The following is a 9,095-nucleotide window of genomic DNA, read 5'->3' on the forward strand; positions in this document are numbered from 1 at the left end:
GTGGGCTGGTATTCTGCCTGGCGGTCATCCAAGGCTGCATTAATTTTTGGCACACTTCGTCCCACGTCGCCCACGGTTGATGCTTCATGAATCTGGGAGATCTGATCAGTCCCCTTCCGTTGCGGACAGTTCTTGACATAGTGTGGTCCGCCACAACCCCAGCACTGTACTGGGGGTCTGGTTACTCCCTCATTATCCAACTTGACAGATTGCTCACCCATTCTGGTTTCACTGATAGGCTTGGGCCTGAAAGAACCTCTCGGTGCTGCTCTGCTACTCTGGCCTTTGATGCTTCCTTTAGCTCCACCAACCCGGCTTCCTCTATTGTTACCCACAATTTTACTATTCTTTTTCTCATTCCATTTCCTGTTAGAACTGTCCCCTTTCTGTTTGCTCTGCTGGTAGCACATTCTAGCTTTACGGATAGCTTCATCCATAGTTCTGGGATTGTCAAATTCAATCCTTTCCCTCATATACATAGGTAAGCTGCTAACGAATCTTTGCACCTTAGCTTTTTCTTCTTTAAGGTAGGGTACATAACGGAGCAAGGAGGTGAAACGATTGATGAACTCATCCATAGTCTGCTGTCCCAACCGCAGATCGTGGAATTCCTTTGCTTTTTCATCATAAAAGCGTTCTGTTAAATATCTCTCTTTAAAATATTTTTGAAATTTTTCCCATGTTATGGTTCGTTCGCTTACCCCTTTCACGATTTTAACTTCTTCCCACCACAATGTTGCTTTCCCTTGCAACTGAAAAATGGCCAATCGTGCCTTCAAGTTATGGTCATACTCATATAACTGGAAATATTTATTCATGTTAATCAGCCATGCTTCAACTGCTTCCTCTTGTTCCCCGTCGTAGTGTGGGGGTTTAATTTTTCGGAATTCTCCCTGCAATTCCACTTTTTGTCGCTTTGAAGTCTGCTGTTCTGATGCATTATCAGATTGATCCTCTCCATCTTCTGGAATCTCAGATTCTGCCTGGTAATTCTGCTCCTCTGTCATTCTCTGCTGCTCTGCACTAGGGTTGGCCAGTGGCGGGTTCTGTTTGTCGGACAAGCTTTTTAGTATCCTTTCCTGCTCCATTGTCAAACGTGCATTGTCCTCACGTAAACGAGCCATTTCATTCTTCAGCTCTTGAACTGTTTCTAGTATGGCCAGATTTGTACTGCGGGTCTCCTCACCCAACTGCACCCACAATTCTGGGTTGTTTCCCGGATTCATTTTTCCTTGTTCCGGTCTGGTCTAATCCTACAACAGTTAACATTGTGAGCTTCTGCTGAAAAAAAAAAAAAAAAAAAAAAAAAAAAAAAAAAAAAAAAAAAAAACGAACACATATTACTCATACCCAGAGGCCACAGTATGGGCAACCTGGGCTCTGATACCAATTTGTCACATATCTCACCTGCATTTAAACATTGTAAAAAAAAAATTTCATGGTAACAACACCCTCCTTTATATTTACATACACCGTCGTATATAACTTATATTTGATATGGTGTCATCACAATACCAAGGGTTTAACGTTAATATATGGTTTTAACTATTCCACTGTAATATGATGTGATGCCACCCAATACTATGCAAAGGATGTTCGTAATTCATGTTGGTAAGGGTAATGAGTCCCACCCACCATTTATATGCTGGCGCCTTCTATACAAGACATCTGGACTAGCCTTAAAGGCCGCCGGCCTGATCACGTGCCCAGACGTGGTTCTACAGGCTGGAACCTTCCCGCCTTCACACTTTGGCATTACCGCCAAGATCTACGGCATGCAAGCACTGAGAATGATCGAGGGAGGAGGTTGCTCCACGTAGCAAGGTTGTGTGCTCGCGTTTATAAGTTTGATATCCCGTTTTCTCCGGGGTTTTGCTGCTTCTGCTTGGCGCTCTGAGGCTTGGTGTAGTTCCCCATTACCACTGGGCGTTTGTTCCATAACTTCTGCACCGGTTCTCTTCTGTCACCCTTTACCAGCATGCAATCTCATCATGTGCTATCGTGCCGAGGGTGTAAATCCTGGACAGGCTGGGTAAGATTTACATTTGTTAACTGGATTCGCAATATTATTTAGGGTTATCTTAATGAGTGCACAGTATAACGGCCATCTCTCTTTGGAGTGACAGGTGGTGCAGATCCGCTATCGTGGCTCCTTCGGTGGTCTACTCTGCTCTCTGTTGCTATTACTCTGAATGTTTACAGGTACACGCATAGTTTCGTTTCCTTACATTATGGTGTAAACTTCTGGTTACGATTTCTGAGTATCTTTGTCGGAGGGATTACCGCTGTGCTTCATTATAAACCCCAGCCACCTTATTCCTCTATGGTTGGCGCAGATGGCGGTAAACGGCCTTCTAATCTCCAGGTTCATACCTGTTGGGGTTTGCCTATGAGGAAGCTGGGTTAACTTCCCTCCTGTTTATGGCAGTTTTGGGGTCGAGGTTTCAAGTTCACGAGACTGTGCTATTGACTGCTGCTTTGCAGCTTTTGGAACATTAATTTGCTATGTATTATTTGCATCTGTGATTATATGTAAGCACTTATTAGTTCCTACCGAATTACTGTATCTGGGTCTGAACCCATAAAGTTTGGCAGCTCTTTTTGGTTATTAAAGAACATGGTTAAACTTCTACGGTGTATTTTCATGCTCGGCTCTTTTGTTTGTTACAGAGAAATGTTATTTTTTTGATGTTTATTATCATTCTCTTTACAAAATTTCCCGTAAGGGTTGAATTTAAGCATTACCCAGTTCGTTTATTAAAATGCTTGCTCTGAAAGTTTATTCATAATGTCGATGGTTTTAAGAGGGTTTGGTTGTGTCGGCCTGCGCCCTTTCCAACCAAACTCGTTGGTTCCGCGAGGGTTCACACCTGCATCTCATTCGATGGATGTATGGTCGAACTCGGCGATGGTTGAAAAGATAAGACCTTTGGTCATACAGATTTATAGTTTATACTCTATTTTGTTCTTTTACCGTCATGATATGGACTCAGTCCTCCATATACTGTTTGCTCTGAAATCAAATATGTAAATTATTATAATAATTTATTTGAAATAAAATATTTTCTAATTTTAATTTTAATTTTATATGATTTATAATATGTTAGACTATAAAATATATATAATATAATATAATATAATATAAATATATATAATATATATATATATATATATATATATATATATATATATATATATATATATATATATATATATATATAATAAAATAAAAATAATAAATAATATATATATATATATATATATATATATATATATATATATATATATGAGAGTGTTATATTTGAAATCAAGTATGTAAATTATTATAATAATTTATTTGAAATAAAATATTTTCTAATTTTAGTTTAATATATTAGAATATGATTTATAATATGTTACACTATAATATAAATATAATTATATATATATATATATATATATATATATATATATAATAAAATAAAAGAAAAGATAGAGTTATATTTAAACAAAACTTGTATTATAAAAATAAATATAATATAACAATATATATTTCATAGTCATAATTGTTAAATAAATATTTATAACAAAATTATTTATATCTAAAGAGAATGTTATGGAAGTCTAATATTTACTTTCAAATATGGTTGGAGTATGTATTAACATTTCAATGTATAGATTGTGAATCATAAATATAAGATAAAAAGAGCTGAAAACATAAATAGACATATGGTCCAAACATGATATATATATATATATATATATATATATATATATATATGTGTTATATTTGAAATCAAGTATATAAATTATTATAATCATTTATTTGAAATAAAATGTTCTTTAATTTTAGTTTAATATATTACAATATGATTTATAATTTGTTACATTATAATATAAATATAAATATAAATATAAATATATAAATATATATATATATATATATATATATATATATATATATATAAAATAAAATAAAATAAAATAATAGATAGAGTTATATATATATGAGAGTGTTATATTTGAAATCAAGTATGTAAATTATTATAATAATTTATTTGAAATAAAATATTCTCTAATTTTAATTTAATATATTAGAATATGATTTTTAATATGTTACACTATAATATAAATATAGTTATATTTATTTATATATATATATATCTATATATATATATATATATATATATATATATATATATATATATATAGATATATATATATAGAGGTAGGTAGATATAAAATAAACTAAAATAAAAGATAGAGTTATATTTAAACAAAACTTGTATTATAAAAATAAATATAATATAACAATATATATTTCATAATCATAATTGTTAAATAAATATTTATAACAAAATTATTTATATCTAAAGAGAATGTTATGGACAAGAACCTAATAATAACATTAGGGACAACTAAAACACTAAAAATCAGGTTAAGGTAATAATATCCAACCAAAACACGGAATAAACATTGAAATTTCCACATATCAACCTTGCTCTATTTGTGGTATCCACATAAATTGGGTGTAAATCATACTTCTCTATTTGTGGTGTCCATGGAAATTACCCACATGATTATCAACTTCTACTTGTGTTTCTTTAATAGAAAGAAGTTAGAAAGCTCATGATTGAGGTGGATATTGGTGGCCACCTACCAATTCCATATATACCTCCCAATCAGTTTCATCTGTTTCCTTGTTCATTTCAGCATTTACTGTTTTTAGCAGTTTTTTGGGTTCTGATCTTCGGAGTAGTTTTGACCCCCTAAACAATGTTTTTTTTTAATGTGGGGCACACCCATAGCTATAGGCATGGGCCTGTAGTGAAAACTGTAGTACTCAGCGAGACCCTTCCAACAAGGTATCGTAGGTGCCAAACGAAAATAATATGACCAAGTTACGACCCCAGGAAGTTGGCTACCCAACTAACCGCAACAGGGCCCACAAAATCTTGGTGTTACATCTCATGGGGATTAGGGTTTTGGTTGTTTAGGGTTTTATCATGTTTTCCAATAAGAAATAGGTTGTTCACATCTCTTTTGAGAGATAAGCTACCATCGCCCAACCTACCTTATTTCCATTATGTTTGTAAGCACAGTTCAATATTTTTCTATTAATCAAATGAAATGCTTTTCTGCTACATAGTTGTGTTTATGATTATATGTGTAAGTTGTTGCATTCCTTTTTAAGTTTGGATGAGCTCATCATATGGCTAATCAACCTAATAAACCTTTATCATTGTAACCAACTATGTTTTTGAAACCATTTTTGGACAAAAATATTTGTATCCACTCTACAATTTAATTCTCTTTTTCTATTGGGTACACAAAATTGGCAACAAGGCTCTCACAATCCTTTGATCTCAAAAAAATGCCACATAAAAAATACACTTGATTGCTCATAAAACTATCTCATAAAATGATATTGGAATGCCAACTGCAAAAATGCTTCTTAGGCTTCTTATCAATGCACAAATGAGGCAAAGACCAAATAAAATGTGATGAAACAGGTTTGTAATACAAAACAAGGCTTGTGACGAGGTTATATTATGGAGCTTCCATCTAATGTGCAACCCTGTGGCTCATGGAGATAGATGGGACCCTTTGTATTGTTGCATCTTCGAAGAGAAATACTTCTCATCTCTCGAGAAAACACAACAGTGGGTAATGGTTATTACACACATCCTTCTCAACCTTATAGGGGTTGTCATTGTAGCTTTTCATTCGTAATAGCTACCATATCACTAGGAAACTGAATTTTTGTCCAATATGAAACCATCGTGTAATTTTAATAACACTCAAAGTCTATTAGTGATGAAAATACTTTTGATTTTTAGTTTGAATGGTTTTTTGTATTTCCAAGGCACCCATGATGCCACCGGAGAAAATCCATTCAAAACACAACAAAAAAATTCTATGACTCTGAATGGTTAACTCTATAAAGTGTCGTTTTCACGATAATGAAAATTGTTCTATTTCCCTACCCTCATTAGGCAGGATTCTCTTGACAACAAAACTTATGTCTATTTCTTTTTGAACTATTGCGAGTTCATCGGCTAGCTCATTTGACACATTATTTTTACACTGTTTAACTCATGATGGAAATTTTATAAGGATCTATAGAAATTTTATTTTTAGACTCGAAGATACTCAACTTGTCATGGTTATCATTGCAGCTCACATTTTTTAATTATATAAAATACCATGTATATACACTAATATATGGATTGATCTTCTTAATATTTGAAGGAAACAACCTTTTTCCTGAAAATTAGCCTTTTCTTCACCATGCTAAGAAGTTGCCATAGTCCTATAGAAAGCGAGGTAAGGCACATGCAATGCGGTGATTCTTAAGAAGAAACACTCTTTGTACATTAGCACAATATCATATGCTCTACCTTGCTTCACGTAGTCAACTGCAACCTTCTCACCCTTTTCACTGATATATAGGGTGATCATCTTAATATTTAAAGGAAACAACTCTTTTCCTGAAAATTAGCATTTTCTTAACCATGCTAAGAATCCCCCACAATCCTCTACCAAGCCATGTAAGGCACCATGCAATCTAGTGATTCTTAAGAAGAAACACTCTTTCTACATTAACATAATATCATTTGTTCTCCCTTGCTTGAAGTACTCAATTGCAACGTTATCAACATCTTTATAGTGAAGGTTAAGGCTTTGAAGCACTTGATATTTTCTATAGAGACGGTCCTACATCAAATGTTGAGATTTTGGTAAGTCTCTTATGTCAAATATAATAAGTAATAACCTTTCCCACTCAGCAAATGCAATTTTAATTCATATAGGAGTATCATAGACTTCTGCAACAGATTAATCAATGCCTAAATTAACTCACTATGTGGAAACATACATGTAAACATTGAATAAATAATATGAGTTATACACACACACACACACACACACACACACATTGGACTAAAATTTTGATTTGAATGTGTTAAAATAAGCTTGTATTCTTGATCCCTTTCTTAACTCTCACTTTGCAAATACAAATGTCTCCATAAGCTTTATTGAGGTAGACACAAAGATTTATATGTTTTATGTACTATTCAATTTTTATTCATAACAACATGCATATGTTGAGCATTGGACATCTAGTGCATCGCTTTGTTCTCATGAGGTGCCAAAATTATATCGATTTTGAAAATGCAGTTGTATATTCAAACCATCCATTCTTAAGTTAAAAATTAAGGTTTTGTGTAATGCAAAATTTCTTCAGATAGGTTATGAAGATAATGTCAAATTCTATGTACCTTGCTGGATTCTTAATAATGGTCATGAGTCTATTAGTGATGACAATCTTTTTCATCTTCAATTTGAATGGTTCTTTCTATTTTCAAGGCACCCATGATTTCACAGGAGAAAATCCATTCAAAACAAACCATAGCAATTTCTATGCATTCTAATGCTTAACTCTATAAAGTGTTGTTTTAATGATAATGACAATTGTTCTATTTCCCACCCACATTGGGTCATATTCTCTCAATAACATAACTTATTTTTGTTGCTTTTTGAACGTTTGTGAGTGCATGGGCTAGTTGGTTGCACTCATTCTTTTTATACCATCAATGTTTAATGAGTGATGGAAATTTTGTACTGATCTACAACAATTTTGATTTTTAGACTCTAAGATACTTATATTTTAGGGGTTGTCATTGCAACTTACATTTTTTAATTATATAAAATACCCTGTATATACATTGATATACATGTTGATCATCTTAATAGTTACAGGAAACAACCATTTGCCTAAAAATAAGAATTTTCTTCACCATGCTAAGAAGCCCCCACAGTCTTGTAGCAAACCAGGTAAGGCACCATGCAATGTGGTGAGTCTTAAGAAGCAACACTCTTTTTCCATTAACACAAGATCATATGTTCTGCCTTGCTTGAAGTAGTCATTTGTAACCTTCTCAATGTCTTCATAGTGAAGGTTAAGGCTTTGAAGCACTTGTTATTTTCTATAGAGATGGTCGTGCATCAAATGTTGAGATTTTGGTAAGTGGATTATGCAAAACATAAGCAATAAAAGCCTCTCTCACTCAACAAATGACATTTAAATGCATATAAAAGTATCATAAACTTCTGCAATAGATGAATCGATACTTGAATTACTCACTATATGGCAACATACATACAAACATTGTATAAACAATATCAATCATATATATATATATACACATTGGATATGCCTCTGTAAAGAAAACAAGTGAACTCAAGAATCACTCTGTCATAGGTAGAACCTCTAACTATTATCTACATTATTTCAATTCTATCCACACACACCAAAATAGAACTAAATCATTATATGAATGTACGACACATGGAAATCCATGAGCTACCCAGTCTTTACACATAACTTTTGTCATTTGAAGAAAATTATACCTATCTCTATATATCTTCCCAAACCCTAAATACGATCATGGGTTATCACTTTAGTTTGAAATTTGTGGAGAAAATTATAGTGTTCTCCTCATATTATGTTCTTATTAAGTGTCAGTATTTCTCCAAATAAGTTGTCTGTGAATTAAGTGCATGAGAATCCAATTTGGACTAAACTTTTGATGTGGCCAAGATTGGAATGAACAAATGTCTCCATAATATTTGTTGAGGTAGACAAAAACATCTATGTGTTTTATCTACTATTTAATTTTGATTCGTACCAACCTGCATACACTGAGCATTGGGCATCAAGAGCATCACTATGTTCCCATTAAGTGCCAAAATTGTACCGAGATTCCAAATGCAATTGTATATTCAAACAATTCATTCTCAAGTTGACAATTAAGGTTTTGTGTAATTCAAAATTTCTTTAGATTTTGGCTCTGAAGATGATATGAAATGCTAGGTTCTGTACTAATTAGTTTTTAGACTGGTTTCTTAAGTAAAATTCTGGTCAACATGTAACCATTGTGTTGTTTGTAAAATACCTTACCATAACTGCAAGTAAATGAAATAGTCAAGGGATGTTGATCTTTGTCACTAAACTAAATCAGCTTGTACGAGAGAAACCAAATTTCCATAATTACATAAAAAATTAAAACAAGGGATTTGCTTAGACAAAAGACTAACTAAAACAACAAATTTTG

This window comes from Pinus tabuliformis, chromosome J, assembly GCF_031772625.1.
Source record: "Pinus tabuliformis cultivar Carrire ecotype Pingquan chromosome J, CPIR1, whole genome shotgun sequence".
Lineage (NCBI taxonomy): Eukaryota > Viridiplantae > Streptophyta > Pinopsida > Pinales > Pinaceae > Pinus > Pinus tabuliformis.